This window comes from Trichomycterus rosablanca, chromosome 7, assembly GCF_030014385.1.
Source record: "Trichomycterus rosablanca isolate fTriRos1 chromosome 7, fTriRos1.hap1, whole genome shotgun sequence".
NCBI lineage: Eukaryota > Metazoa > Chordata > Actinopteri > Siluriformes > Trichomycteridae > Trichomycterus > Trichomycterus rosablanca.
The window spans coordinates 28,205,201-28,221,966 of record NC_085994.1 but is presented as its reverse complement, the minus strand read 5'-3'; the positions used below and the strand labels follow the sequence as shown (position 1 = coordinate 28,221,966).

General features: G+C 39.9%; 1 long non-coding RNA gene across 1 annotated transcript; it reads right to left on the bottom strand.

Moving 5' to 3' along the window:
- Positions 1-2,571: 2,571 nt before the first annotated feature.
- Positions 2,572-3,338, bottom strand: LOC134317839 (uncharacterized). Its single transcript, XR_010013289.1, has 3 exons — positions 3,235-3,338; positions 2,850-2,903; positions 2,572-2,693 (listed from the first exon to the last, which is right to left on the bottom strand). It is a non-coding gene; the product is annotated as an uncharacterized LOC134317839 (long non-coding RNA).
- Positions 3,339-16,766: the final 13,428 nt, after the last annotated feature.

Sequence of the window (16,766 nt, the reverse complement as noted above, 5' to 3'; positions counted from 1 at the left end):
TTTACATAAAGCACCCATATGTGCTTTGGGTGGCACATGTTTAAGTAATTTAAAATTGCAAGGTCAGTAAGGAAACCAGTGACTGGTGTGTGGATGGTTTGTGTCTTACTGATTTATTTGTGAGCCTTAAACTAACATGCAGCAAAACCACACAGGAAAACTAGCTGTAAGGTTACATAAAAATGAGAATATGGCTATTCTAAGAGGTTTGGCTGAGCGTTTGGACTGCTGAATTTGGTCTGACTGATCAGCTTCCCTGAAAAAGTGTGCAGGGGTATGTTTTTGAGCTAACAGGTGTCTGTGCAAGAGCATATATATGAACTAGTGGAAGTGTTCAGAGGAGCTAAAAAAAAACGGAGCTTGTATCTGAATGAATAGGAATGTGTGCAGAACAAGTGCGGAACATCAAAGACTTAGATCTTGTTTTACATACTTGTCCTGATCCATCTCTTGCTACAGTTTGATAGCGGAGACCCAACAAACAGTTCCATGGACTTCATAGCTTGCTTTTTGATTGCTGTGCTTGGTAAATTTTAATGCATATGCTAAGTGAATAAACCAACATTAACATTCTTACTTGCAAACCCAGATTGCATGTACTGTTTTAAAAAGTACATTGTGGATAGAATAGGGTGATCAAAGTTATATACACAACCCAAAATCCTGTTTAGAGATTAAATTAAATAATAAAACACCAGTAGATGTTGGCAAAACCCAAAAAGCACTGTAGGTTTTTAATATTGTTGGGCTGACGACATTCAATAAAAACGTTTTTAACCATACTTTCGTCCCTGTCGCCTCACAGCAAGAAGGTCCTGGGTTCGATCCCAAGGTGGGGCGGTCCGGGTCCTTTCTGTGTGGAGTTTGCATGTTCTCCCTGTGTCTGCGTGGGTTTCCTTCCACAGTCCAAAGACATGCAAGTGAGGTGAATTGGAGATACAAAATTGTCCATGACTGTGTTCGATATAACCTTAAAAAGTGATGAACCTTGTGTAATGAGTAACGACCATGTGTCTGTCATGAATGTAACCACAGAGTGTAAAACATGACGTTAAAATTCAAATAAACAAACAAACCATACTATCGTCTGTCTCAACTTCTTCTGGGCTTATGACGTACCCTAAAAAAAGCTATGGTTTACAGATGGACCTAATATTTTTAGAGTTTGGCGTATGGTTGATTTTTAAGGAGCATGGCCAACATGATTAATGTGTTCTTTGAGGCTGGATGAGTAAATTAGAATGTTGTCCATTTAACATGTCTTTTTTATTTTTATTTTATTTATAAATGACAAACACAAAAAAACTTTTTTGTAAGCCCATATGCCATCAGACAGTTTTCCACTTATTCCCAATACGAATATAGTGACGTAAAATGTCTAGGTCTAGTTTGTTAAAATCTTTGCCATAAGCCATCTGTACTTGGCCACTATGGTGTTTATAACCTCCACCCCCCTAAGCCTCGACCCCTCTTTCCTACGATAAGGAACCTGCTGCCTTTGGAAAGGTGGGTCGTTAAATAAAAGTTTCAGGTCTTCAGCAATGTATCCTTCCACAGATTGGAACTCCGGGAATGACAAAGGGAATATAGTATTTTGTTTCAATAAGGAAAGCAAGAAATCAGAAAGATGCTGTTTTGGCTGTTGTTTTGCCAGTGATACATCCATGACTTTAACAGAAGCTCCAAAATCTTGAAATCAGGGAGTGAAAATTAATCTTGCTGTTCTGTTGTCTGGACTTGGGGCAAACTAGACAGTTGATGCAGAAATGATTCTTTTTACCTCAATACCAAAAAGTAGCTCATCTTGTTGTTTATGTCAATCTTTGGCTGAACATTCAATGTGTCCAACTTCTATTTATTTATACTGTATTCTGAAAGAGTGTCTATTTGGATCAGCTTTCAAGTTTTTGATAGAAAGGAAAGTTGCCCTTCCTTATTGCCACTGAAATGAATAATGAGATTTTTAATTTTTGCAAGCGTTCCATTTTATCAGCTGCACTTGCCATGAGGAACCACTTTGAAGTTCTACAATTACTGACTGTAGTCCATATGTGTCTCTACATACTTTTTTAACCTGCTTTCACCCTGTTCTTCAATGGTCAGGACCCCCACAGAACAGGTATTATTTAGGTGGTGGATCATTCTCAGCACTGCAGTGACACTGAAATGGTTACACTGTAAAAAGGAGACTGTGAAATGTACAGTAACTTGCTGGCAGCAATTAGCCGGTAAGTTGCTGTAATACATTTTACAGTACGCATACTGCAAATTTAATTACAGTAATTTTAAAATACTGTAATATTCATTACAGTAATAATCACAGTACTGTAGCTCTTATTATAGTAATTTCACCTTACTGTAACTTATTACAGGAGTAATCACTTTACTGTTATCACAGTAATGCAGCCTTTTAATTACAGCTAATATCAGACTACTTTAAAGGCATTACAGCATTTAACACTAAAATAATATTCGAAAAATAACTATACATTGTAAAAATTAAGACACTGCATTTGTAACAAAAAAATCATTTATTGAATTTCAACATTTTAAAACAAAATACATAGATAATAAATAAATAAATTCATATTTTTGTAAACACTGCTGTTCTGAACAAAAACATAAAAATGTGCAAGTGCTTTGTTTTACATTTGCTGGAATCCACATCTTGGACTAAAGTTTTCTTCCCTGCACTGTAAAGATAAAACAAGGAATTACTGTTACTGCTGTAGAAATGTATATACAAGACTCGAGACTATGACAGTTTTGTTTATTCCTAACCTCTCATTAGAGATATCACATTAATAAACACATTCTACTATTAAAAATGTGCTGTTTAAAATTCTTACCTGTTTTGGGGCTCTGTCCACTTCAGTAGGCTACTTACACATGCCTCACGGTAACTAGAAAAAAACGAGTGACAAGTTTCACCACATAGAACATGGAGCTACAGCACAGCCACATATACACACGAACATTACAAACAGTGTTGTTACTACATACATTCAACTGATGGCGTTATCAACTAAATATCACCAGATAACTAAATATCATGTACAAATAGCTTATTTTGGTAATGTTATGAACGCTGGCTCTCTAGTGTATCACTTTTGGCTTTAGCTAGTTGTTTATCAACTGGCCGATTAGTTCTATGTTTAGCGAGCTAGCTCGCTTTCTGTCTTGATAGCGTTTTAAAAGAGTATCAAGTAATATCAAGTAATTCAAATTTCTTACCTGTTACTGATGATATAAAGACGTCTTTCTGTCTGAGTGATAAAAAACTAGTATTTGTGTTAGATATAATGCAAACTGTACTATTATCAAAGACGGATTATTGTTTAAACTGACAGAAAAAGAAAAATCCCGCTTAAATTTACCGTATTGTGATTTACAGCAGAAATATGCTTACTGTAGAATTCACCCACCACTGAATCTTGACCATGATCCTTTGCAGATCTACAGTAAAATGCTGTGTACAGGTTCTACAGTAAGAATTGTATCATTCTACAGTAGTAACACTGTAAAAACTACAGAAATTTGTTACAGTGTAGTGTTAGTGTGTGTTGTGCTGGTATGAGTGGATCAGACACAGCAGCGCTGCTGGAGGTTTTTTTTTAACACCGTGCTTACTCACTGTCCTCTCTTTTGGACACTCCTACCTAGTTGGTCCACCTTATAGATGAAAAGTCATATTGCTCATCTATTGCTGCTGTTTGAGTTGGTCATCTTCTAGACCTCCATCAGTGGTAACAGGATGCTGCCCACGGGGCACTTTTGGCTGGATATTTTTTTGGTTGGTGGACTATTCTCAGTCCAGCAGGTACAGTGAGGTGTTTAAAAACTTCATCAGCATTACTGTGTCTGATCCACTCATACCTGCACAAAACACACTAACACACCACCACCATGTCAGTGTCACTGCAGTGCTGAGAATGATCCATCACCCAAATAATACCTACTCTGTAGTGGTCCTGTGGGGGTCCTGACCATTGAAGAACAGCATGAAAGGGGGCTAACAAAGCACGTACAGAAACAGATGGACTACAGTCAGTAATTGTAGAACTACAAAGTGCTCTTATATGGTAAGTGGAGCTGGTAAAATGGACAGTGAGTGCAGAAACAAGGAGGTGGTTTTAATGTTATGGCTGATTGGTGTATTTCAGCCATGTTCTGCTGTCACTGAGTAAAAAGTGAATGAAAATGTAGCTATTGTATTTTTTTTGCTACTTTAAATGTAAGAGTTGATCTTTAGGATTTTGATTAAACACTTCCTGGAATTACTTACTGCTGCTAGAGCAACTGGATGATTATAAAAGATGGCAGTGGCCCACTGCACTGACAGCTTTGGAAACCTGAGGCATGTTGTTGGCTGCCAGTGTGTTAGAATCTACATTACCTTTTCTGCACACAAGAATGATTTGTAGTTGTAGTGGAGCTGTAATGAACTGGAGTTGTAGTGCCAGTGAAATCAACACTCAAGGTTTAACACAATATGCTTTAATTATTGAATTTCTAGAATCCAGAAAAACACACTAGAAATAAATAAGGCAATGTTATACACAAAAGGTAAGATCAAAATAGCAACGTAAACAAGGCTTAGGCTTACAGTTAAACAGCAGGATTTCACAAAAGCATTTAGCAGCATAGTCCTTTAACACAGCTCATTGTTTTCTGGGTTTGAAAGAACCAAAAGTGCACATTTAGTTTAGAGTTTTTTTGTTTTTTTTTGCCTCAAACATCTACATACAATCACCAATAATTACAAAGTAAAAACAGGGTTTAGAAAATATGCAATTTTATTTTACTGACAAAAATGGTTTATTTAGGGGTTACGTATCTATACACCCTTAGCCTAATACTTGGTTGATGCACCTTTGGCAGCAATTACAGCTTTAAGACGTCTTGGGAAAGAAGCTACGAGCTTGGCACACTTGTTTCTGGACATTTTTGCCCACTCTACCATAAAGGTGTGATTTGTGGAGTACTGCCTGGATGGTTGATCTTCTGATCTACCATCTCCACAAGGATACGCTGGAGCTCTGTCAGAGTGACCCTCGGGTTCCTACTCACCTCTAGGAAGATTTTTGGTGGTTCCAAACTTCTTCCATTTATGAATGATGGTGGCCACTCATTGGGACCTGTAAAGCTGCAGTAATTTGTCTGTACCCTTCTCCAGATCTATGCCTTGACACAATCCTGTTTGCAGATAATTCCTTTGACCCCATGGCTTGGAGTTTGCTCTGTATACATACAGTGTATCACAAAAGTGAGTACACCCCTCACATTTCTGCAGATATTTAAGTATATCTTTTCATGGGACAACACTGACAAAATGACACTTTGACACAATGAAAAGTAGTCTGTGTGCAGCTTATATAACAGTGTAAATTTATTCTTCCCTCAAAATAACTCAATATACAGCCATTAATGTCTAAACCACCGGCAACAAAAGTGAGTACACCCCTAAGAGACTACACCCCTAAATGTCCAAATTGAGCACTGCTTGTCATTTTCCCTCCAAAATGTCATGTGACTCGTTAGTGTTACTAGATCTCAGGTGTGCATAGGGAGCAGGTGTGTTCAATTTAGTAGTACAGCTCTCACACTCTCTCATACTGGTCACTGAAAGTTCCAACATGGCACCTCATGGCAAAGAACTCTCTGAGGATCTTAAAAGACGAATTGTTGCGCTACATGAAGATGGCCAAGGCTACAAGAAGATTGCCAACACCCTGAAACTGAGCTGCAGCACAGTGGCCAAGATCATCCAGCGTTTTAAAAGAGCAGGGTCCACTCAGAACAGACCTCGCGTTGGTCGTCCAAAGAAGCTGAGTGCACGTGCTCAGCGTCACATCCAACTGCTGTCTTTGAAAGATAGGCGCAGGAGTGCTGTCAGCATTGCTGCAGAGATTGAAAAGGTGGGGGGTCAGCCTGTCAGTGCTCAGACCATACGCCGCACACTACATCAAATTGGTCTGCATGGCTGTCACCCCAGAAGGAAGCCTCTTCTGAAGTCTCTACACAAGAAAGCCCGCAAACAGTTTGCTGAAGACATGTCAACAAAGGACATGGATTACTGGAACCATGTCCTATGGTCTGATGAGACCAAGATTCATTTGTTTGGTTCAGATGGTCTCAAGCATGTGTGGCGGCAATCAGGTGAGGAGTACAAAGATAAGTGTGTCATGCCTACAGTCAAGCATGGTGGTGGGAATGCCATGGTCTGGGGCTGCATGAGTGCAGCAGGTGTTGGGGAGTTACATTTCATTGAGGGACACATGAACTCCAATATGTACTGTGAAATACTGAAGCAGAGCATGATCCCCTCCCTCCGGAAACTGGGTCGCAGGGCAGTGTTCCAGCATGATAATGACCACAAACACACCTCTAAGACGACCACAGCTTTATTGAAGAGGCTGAGGGTAAAGGTGATGGACTGGCCAAGCATGTCTCCAGACCTAAACCCAATAGAACATCTTTGGGGCATCCTCAAGCGGAAGGTAAAGGAGCGCAAAGTCTCGAATATCCGCCAGCTCCGTGATGTCGTCATGGAGGAGTGGAAAAGCATTCCAGTGGCAACCTGTGAAGCTCTGGTAAACTCCATGCCCAGGAGAGTTAAGGCAGTTCTGGGAAATAATGGTGGCCACACAAAATATTGACACTTCAGGAACTTTCACTAAGGGGTGTACTCACTTTTGTTGCCGGTGGTTTAGACATTAATGGCTGTATATTGAGTTATTTTGAGGGAAGAATAAATTTACACTGTTATATAAGCTGCACACAGACTACTTTTCATTGTGTCAAAGTGTCATTTTGTCAGTGTTGTCCCATGAAAAGATATACTTAAATATCTGCAGAAATGTGAGGGGTGTACTCACTTTTGTGATACACTGTACATACGTTTTGGCTGTGAGATGGAAAGTAAAGGTTTTATGGAGTGATTTAGACAAAGCGGTGGAGAGTGTACCCAAAGATGAGCTTACCTCAGTGAACATTTTGTTAAAGGGAATAGAGGTAATTAAATGATGTTGTGTGGATAAAGTGTACAAGACAGAAATAGGGAATTGCAGATGGTGGTAGACTCTGCAAAAATTATGGAAATGGATGTATGAAGATGGAGAGACACATGGTGACATACAAGAGAAGAGGAAGGTGTACACAGACAGAGTGCATCCTATGCAAAAAATTGGACACTGGAAACATTGAAGACCCTGACAGTGATGACAGGGGAGTGTGTAGCAGGCAGTTGGCCCAGATGACATACCAGTGGAACCATGAAAACGTTTAGAAAATGGTAGTTGCATTGTGTGTTCGTGAATCTAGAAAATACTTATGATAGGGTGCCAAGAGGGGAGCTTTGTTATTGTATGGGGACATCAGGAGAGGCAGAGAAGTATATGATGGTGGTGCACGATATGTATGAGGACAGTGTGACAGTGGTGAGACAGTGGTGAGTGGTGAGACACTGGTGCAGTAAAAATAATGGACAGGTTAAAAGTAGAGGTGGGACTGCAACAAGGATCAGATCTAAATCCTTTCTTGTATACAATGGTCATGGACAGACTTACAAATTGGGTTAGGCGGCAGTCTCCATGGACTGTAAAATAACTTTTACAGATGATTGTGATTTGTAGCAAGAGCCAGGGGTAAGTTGAGGACAGCCTGAAGAAATGGAGATGCAAGAGAGAGAAGGGGAATGAAAGCTAGCAGGAGTAAATGTGCTTGAATGGGGGGTTAAGGTGTTAAAGGTAAATGAGTTTAAATACTTAGGGTCCAGTGTACAAATTAATAGAAAGTGTGGTAGAGAGGCGAATAAAGTGGAGTTGGTGGCATAGAGTGGCAGGAATGATTTGTGATAAAAATGACATCTGCTAATGTGAAAGGAAAACATTGGCACTCACAAAAACAGGTAAGGGAGCTAGAGGTGGCAGAGATAAAGATGCTGTGATTCTAATTGGGAGTGACAAAGATGGACAAGATTAAGAACAAGTTTATTAGAGGGAGAAAAATGAGATGGTTTGGGCATGTGCAGAGCAGGAATAAGAGTTTGAGAGTAATCCAAGTAATTTGGAGACCACATATGCCTCCCTCCCTGCTAAATTCAACCCTTTCTAAGCCCGCTTTAAGGCTACTTCTCAGGCTCCGATAACCACGACAGCTGTGCACCCTTCAGCACTCATACTGGCTACAGACGAGATGAGTAGAGCACGGATGAGGGTCTTGACTTCCAGATGGCATTCCAGGTCCTGAAAGCATGTGCCAACCAGCTGGCTGCCACCTTCACAAATATCTTCAACCTCTCCCTGGCACAGTCTACTGTTCATGTCTGCTTTAAAACCACAACCATCATCCCAGTCCCCAAGAAACCAATTGTCTCATGCATGAATGAATACTACCCCATTGCTCGCACAGTCATAGTAATGAAATGCTTTGAGAGACCGATCTCAGCTTATATAAAGAACAGTTACTCTAACACGGTGGACACCCATCAGTTGCCTACCACACAAACAGATCTACTGATGCTTACTGCACCTGAATGGAGTTAACACCTATGTCAGCATGCTGTTTATTGACTTCAGCTCTGCCTTCAATACCATCATCCTATCCAGACTGGTCTCAAGACTGAGCACTCTTGGTATTAGTCACACACTGAGCAACTGGATTATGGATTTCCTAGTTTGGGTGACCACACCTCTTCCTTCCTCACACTCAGCACAGGACGCCACAATGCTGTGTCCTCTCACCTATGCTCTACGCACTGTACGCCTATGCCTGCATCACAAAACACAGCTCAAACACCATCATCAAGTATGACAATAATTAGCAACATCACCAACAACGATGAGGGGCTGTAACAAACAACAAAATAACAACTGAAATACTTCATCACTGGTTATCCTAGGTGCCAAAACGTCTTTTAAATGTTGTATGAAGGAATAGCAAACAAATGCTTTACTGTCCCAACTTTTTTGGAATATTTTGCAGGCCTGAAATGCAGAAATTGATGTATATTAACAAATGAAATATCTTTTTGCATTTTCATTATTTATTTATTATTTTCCAATTTTTTTAAATCTGGTATGTACTCCAGTCCTGCATTTAGCTGACAAGATCATTGTGGAATAATTCTACAACGATTAAAGTAGACGAGGTGTTATTGTAGAAACCTTTTTAAAAATACATTCTTGAACAAATGTAAGTCCAACTGCTTTATGTTTTCATAACATGTCTGGTCTTTTTTTCTCCATCCACAAATATTCCTGGTTTAGAGACCTTGACGGTGTGTTTGGTTGCCTGGCGTTTACACATAGGGCTTGATTTAAAGACTTTGTGAATGTTATGAAAAGCCCGCTCTGCTGTGTTGCATTAAATAGACTATACTTCACAAATTTGATTCATTTTCACTGATTACTTTCAGATGTCTTATAACATATTATGCAAACTTCAGCAAAAGTTTTTTTTTTTTTTTTTCAGGCTCTTGTAAAGGAAAAAATTTCTTTGTTCCGTCTTGCTTTATTATTTTTTCCATATAATAACCAATTGGTTTTTAAATGTTTAATTGGGCAGAGGGAGAAACTGGGTATCTCACAGCTTTTTGTACTTAACGAAAGAAGAATTACAGTAATGGCTATTACTCTGGCTGGTTCATTTCTATACAACCCCAAATCAGAAAAAGTTGGGACAGCATGAAAAATGCAAATAATAAAAAACACAGAGTTTCTTACATTTACTTTGACTTTTATTTCATTGCAGACAGAACCTGAGATATTTCATGTTTTGTCTGGTCAACTTCATTTCATTTATTAATAAACATCCATTCCTGCATTAAGGCCTGCAACACATTCCAAAAAAAGTTGAGACAGTAAAGCATTTACCACTTTGTAATGTTGCCATTCCTTTTCATCACACTTAAAAGACGTTTAGGCACCGAGGATACCAAGCGATTTAGTGTTTCAGCTTTTATTTTGTCTCATTCTTCCTGTAAACACGTCTTAAGATGTGCAATAGTACGGGGTCGTCATTGTCACATTTTTCATTACAAAATTCTCCAAACATTCTTTATAAGGACAGGTCAGGACTGCAGGCAGGCCAGTCCAGTACCCATACCCTCTTCTTCCGCAGCCATGCCTTTGTAATGTGTGCAGCATGTGGTTTTGCATTGTCTTGTTGAAAAATGCATGAACGTCCCTGGAAAAGATGACGTCTTGAAGGCAGCATATGTTGCTCTAAGATCTCAATGTACTTTTCTGCATTAATGCTGCCATCACAGAAGTGTAAATGACCTTTGCCAAGGGCACTGACACAGCCCCATACCATGACAGACCCTGGCTTTTGTCGTTGGTCCAGAGCTCACAGCGTCCATATTTTCCAAAAAGACCTGGAATGCTGATTCATCTGAGCACAATACATGTTTCCACTGTGTGATGGTCCATCCTAGATGCCTCAGAGCCCAGAGAAGTCGACGCCACTTCTGGACATGGTTAACATAAGGCTTCTTTTTTGCACAGCAAAGCTTTAAGTGGCATTTGAGCATGTAACTCTGTATTGTAGTGCTTGACAAAGGTGTGCCAAAGTAATCCCTCACCCATGTGGTTGTATCAGCTATTGTTGAGTGGTGGTTCTTGATGCAGTGGCAACTGAGGGATCGAATATCACAGGCGTTCAGCTTAAGCTTGTGCCCTTGGCCTTTACGCACTGAAATTCCTCCCGATTCCTTGAATTGTTTGATGATATTTTGCACTGCAGAGAGAGAAATATGCAAATCTCTTCCAATCTTTTTTTGAGGTACATTGTGTTTAAACAATTCAATAATTTTCTCATACATCTGTTGACTAACTGGAGATCCTCTGGCCATCTTTGTTTTCACCTGTTGACATCACCTGTTTGGAATCACATCATTATTTAGTTTTATTCACCTCATTACTAGCCCTCAATTGCCCCCGTCCCAACTTTTTTTTAAATGTGTTGCAGGCCTGAAAGGCAGGAATGGATGTTTATTAACAAATGAAATGAAGTTGAGCAGATAAAACATGAAATATCTCATGTTCAAACTGTCTGCATTTTTATACTATTTGCATTTTCCATACTGTCTCAACTTTTTCTGATTTGGGGTTGTATTTATTTGAGACATTTATATGCATAGGGACTAAAAAGTAGGGTAGAGTTAGTACAATTGAAGTACTTAGCTGTTAAAATTAACAGTTAAAGAACTACAGTGCAAATTTATGTTTTATTAAAAAAAATTGACTAAGTATTCAAACAAAAATGATTTATTAGTATAAGTAAGATCATTTTAAACAAACTGTAAAGAATATTATTCAAAAAATAATGTTAGAATTCCAATTTTTCTATCAATCTACACTTAAAAACACCCATAATGACAAGAAAAATTTATTAAAATCAAGAACTGAAATCTCTGATTTACAAAAGTATTTAAACTTTTTATTTAACACTTTGTAAAAGCCCCTTTTGCAGCAAATATACCTTCAGGTCTTCTTTTAACATCTTTACAAGCTTTGCACACCTGGATCTACATTGCAGATCCTCTCAAGCTCCATTAGATTGGACGGTAAGCCTCTGTGAACTTGATCTTCAGGTCTCTCCACAGATGAGGGAATGAAGAAAAGCATAGTCTAAACAAAAAGTGAAAGCACATCCCAGCAGGTAAAACTGGAGAGTAAGTAAGGACCAGCCACTTGATGAACAGACATTTCTATTTTAATGTGCAATTGTATTTTTCACAAAAAAAAACCCTGGACCCTTGTCTGATGTGTCGGTGTCAAACACAAATAGAAAAGAGAATTTAGAGAGATAAAGACCGTTGGCATTCATTGGATATTTACAGATGATTAGGCGGTAAATATGCTGTGTTTTTCTGGTAAAATGCACTCCTCCGTCCACTTACTATAATCTCAAAGGGTCCTTACAATTCGCTCAGTAATTTAGAAGTAATAGTCGGAAACAACACAAGGATTTTTTCCCCCTGTGCAAATGTTTAGTTGTTGCAGCTGTTCCTGAGCCTAGCACAATTCTACCCAGTCAAGTGACCCAGTGCATGCAGTTTCGCTCTTAGGTCCAGGATATATTGCCTACATCTTTACAGCTTGCTTTTTCCTTGATTTGAGTATTGACTCTGGAGAGTGTCAGACCAGTGAATGCCAGACACAAACCACAGTAGGCTAAAACCACCCATTAAAAATATTTGTACAGTATCAGTATATTACCTTGATTTTAACTTATTTGTGTATCACAGACCAACTTGAACCTAAAGCTGGATAAGAGGTAACAGCAAAATACAATGTGCAGTAGTTACAACATTCACCAATGTTGGGTCACTGTTTAGTTGCTATCTGGGTAGCTATAAATTAGCAAATATTATCTAGCTAGCTGTTAGCTACCTGTTAGCAATTCTTGTGGCTGAAGCACATGAATTCAAATACTTTGCCCATATAGTGTTTTAGGGGGTTTATTAAGCTTTTACAAAGCACCTAGTATCCTTTTGTTGAGACTGTTGGTGGCATATAAAAAATAGAGATCCAATATGTCTTGGTTATGATGAAGTAGGATTAATAAAACCCTTGTATCTGTTGGTGGATAACTGTAGAAATAAAGGCATTCTGCATATTTGCTGTTTGGGTTAAACAAACGTAATGGTACAAACTTTGTTATGTTGCCATTCTTGCTCACAAAACAGCACCAACAAAACCGAATAATAAAACGTGTCAGGTGTTATTTTGTCTAATTTTTCCTGCAAACCTTTGATCTTTGATATTCATGATCCCCCGTCTCCAAGCAGGCGTCAATCAGCCAGCAGAGGTTGTAATTGCATCAGTTATGACGAATCCCCTCCGGCATCCAACCCAACGAATAAGCCAATCATTTTCTGTATAGGTGCCCACGAGTTCAAGATGTCAGCTCTGCTGCGCTAGTGTGTTTTACCACTGAACCACTTGAGCCCCCAACACTTCTTAGGTTAGATTCAACTTTATTTTCATTGTGCAGAGTACAAGTAAAGCGCCAATGAAATGCAGTAGCATCTAACCAGAAGTGCAAGATAGAGATTTTTTTTTTTACATATATTACAATTAAAGTGCAGGAGTGACTAAAATAAATAAAAAATAAATGAGACATATGTACAAATGTAGTAAATAGATATTGCTAATTGTGCATTGTATATGAATGATATACAGTATACAGGGTGAGTCAAAATCATGTTAACACTTGAATGGCGGAAACCATTTATTCACAAAACATACTTCATATGGGACTGACTGTAGTCCATCTGTTTCTCTGCATGCTTTGTTAGCCCCCTTTCACGCTGTTCTTCAATGGCCAGGACCCCCCACAGGACCAGAATAGGTATTATTTGGGTGGTGGATCATTCTCAGCACTGCAGTGACATGGTGGTGGTGTGTTAGTGTGTGTTGTGCTGGTATGAGTGGATAAGACACAGCAGCGCTGCTGGAGTTATTAAACACCTCACTGTCACTGCTGGACTGAGAATAGTCCACCAACCAAAAATATCCAGCCAGCAGAGCCCCGTGTGCAGCATCCTGTGACCACTGATTAGGGTCTAGAAGATGACCAACTCAAACAGCAGCAATAGATGAGCGATCGTCTCTGACTTTACATCTACAAGGTGGACGAACTAGGTAGAAGTGTCTAATAGAGTGGACAGTGCATGGACACATTATTTAAAAACTCCAGCAGCGCTGCTGTGCCTGATCCATCATACCAGCACAACACACACTAACACACCACTGCAGTGCTGAGAATGACCCACCACCTAAATAATACCTGCTCTGTGGTGGTCCTGTGGGGGTCCTGACCATTAAAGAACAGGGTGAAAGCAGGTTGAAAAGATATGTAGAGAAACAGATGGACTACAGTCAGTAATCGTAGAACTACAAAGTGCTTCTATATGGTAAGTGGAGCTGATAAAATGGACAGTGAGTGTAGAAACCAGGAGGTGGGTTAATGTTATGGCTGATCAGTGTACAGTATATTTACAGAGTGAGTGAGGAAAAGTAACTAAGAGTGACTAAAAACACACAGAAATATTATAATAATAAATGAGTATAAATAAAAGAGTATATATAGGTATAAGGTATAACATACTGTATATACAGTATACTTTATTGTAGTACTGTACAGTGTACATATTGATGTGCAAATTTGCAAATACAGATGGTATATACAGATGAAATAGTACACTTGTAAAAAGTTAAGTTCAGTGCAATACAAAGTACCTTATCACCTTTTAAAGTGATAAGGTAGAGTTCAGGAGGGTTACAGCCTCAGGGAAGAAGCTGCTGGTGAGAGAGCGGAAGCTCCTGTAACGCCTGCCAGACGAAAGCAGAGTAAAAGGTCCATGGTTAGGATGAGAAACGTCTATGATGATGTTTCGTGCTCTGGCCAGGCAACATTTGTAGTAAATGTCCTGTATGGTGGGTAACTGGGTGATGCGTTGGGTGGTTTTAACTACCCACTAGAGCTTTGTGCGATTGCCATACCACACAGAGATGGTGTTTGTTAAAATGCTCTCAATGGTACAGCGGTAGTGATCCACAAGTATTATGGGGCAAAAGTGGGCTTTACTGAGGCTCCGTAGAAATTAAAGGCGTTGTTGTGCCTTTCAGACCAGGATTGATGTGTTGAGGGAGAAATTTGGTTGTTGAGGAATTTGAAGCTAGGCACCTGCTCTACTACAGCTCCACTGATGTAGATAGGGGTGTGTGTCTGACTTCCAGTTCCTCTATTCATATTTACCTGTATTCAGCTCCAGGTGGTTGTCCTCACACCATGCAACCAGATGCTGAACCTCGTCCCTGTAGGCCGTTTCATCATTGTCTCTGATTAGACCTATAACCATGGGTTCGTCCGCAAACTTTATTATGGAGTTGAAACCATAAACTGGTACACAGTTGTAGTTGATCAGAGAGTATAAGAGGGGACAGCACACGGCCTTGGGCACGCCAGTGTTAAGAATGATGGAGGATGAAGTAAAGGTTGCCTAACTTAACAGACTGGGGTCTATTAGTTAGAAAGTCCAGAATCCAGTTACAGGGTGATGTGTTGATGCCAAACTGGCTGAGCTTTGAGATCAGCCTGGAGGGATTCACTGTGTTATATGCTGAACTGAAGTCGATGAACTGCATTTTAACATAGAAATTGTGCCAGTCCAAATAGGTCAGCGCAGTCTGGAGTATAGTGGAAATAGCATCCTCAGTTGACCTATTGGGATACTATGCAAATTGGTGCTGATCTAATGTAGCGGGTAGACAGGATTTCAGGTGAGGAAGAACTAGTCTTTTAAAACACTTTGAGATGATGGGGGAGAGTGCAACAGGTTGGAAATTGTTTAGTGCTGAAGCAGTTGAATGGTTTGGCAAGGGCATAACGGTGGCTGCCTTGAAGCTTGTTGGAATCACAGCCTGGGCCAGAGACAGATTGAAAATGTCTGTAAAAACCCCGGGAAGCTGCTTAGCACAGGCTTTAAGCACACGTCCAGTTACTCCATCAGGGCCAGCTGCCTTCTTAGCATATACCTTGCTCAGCATGTGGAAGACATCTATGGTGAAGAGTGTGATTGGCTGCACATCAGGAGGAAGACCTCTTTTAAAGACAACCATGTTTTTACCCTGATCGAAGCGAGCATAAAAGTTATTGAGCTCTTTGGGAAGTGAGTCATTGTCAGCATGAGAAGCTATATTGAGTGGTTTGAAGTTGGTGATTGTTTGAATGCCTTGCCACATACGCCGAGGGTCAGAGGAATAAAAGTTGTCCTCAATCTGTCGTTTATAACTGTGTTTAGCTTTGGAAATACCTTAACAAGAAAAAGAATAAAGACAGATGATCACTGACCCGGGTGGGGGAGTATCTATAGCTCTGAAGATAGCATGCCCCTCCAGTACATTGTTTTTTAAACATTTAGATAATTTTCTCACACATTTGTTGACAAACTGAAGATCCTCTGGTCATCTTTGCTCATCAAAGACTCAGCCTTTACTGGATGCTGCTTTTGTACCAAACCATGATTACAATTACCTGTTGACATCACCTGTTTAAAATCGCATCATTATTTAGTTTTTTCACCTCATTACTAGCCCTAAATTGCCCCTGTCCCAACTTTTTTTGGAATGTGTTGCAGGCCTACAATGCAGGAATGGAGGTACAGTGTATCACAAAAGTGAGTACACCCCTCACATTTCTGCAAATATTTCATTATATCTTTTCATGGGACAACACTATAGACATGAAACTTGGATATAACTTAGAGTAGTCAGTGTACAGCTTGTATAGCAGTATAGATTTACTGTCTTCTGAAAATAACTCAACACACAGCCATTAATGTCTAAATAGCTGGCAACATAAGTGAGTACACCCCACAGTGAACATGTCCAAATTGTGCCCAAATGTGTCGTTGTCCCTCCCTGGTGTCATGTGTCAAGGTCCCAGGTGTAAATGGGGAGCAGGGCTGTTAAATTTGGTGTTTTGGGTACAATTCTCTCATACTGGCCACTGTATATTCAACATGGCACCTCATGGCAAAGAACTCTCTGAGGATGTGAGAAATAGAATTGTTGCTCTCCACAAAGATGGCCTGGGCTATAAGAAGATTGCTAACACCCTGAAACTGAGCTACAGCATGGTGGCCAAGGTCATACAGCGGTTTTCCAGGACAGGTTCCACTCGGAACAGGCTTCGCCAGGGTCGACCAAAGAAGTCGAGTCCACGTGTTCGGCGTCATATCCAGAGGTTGGCTT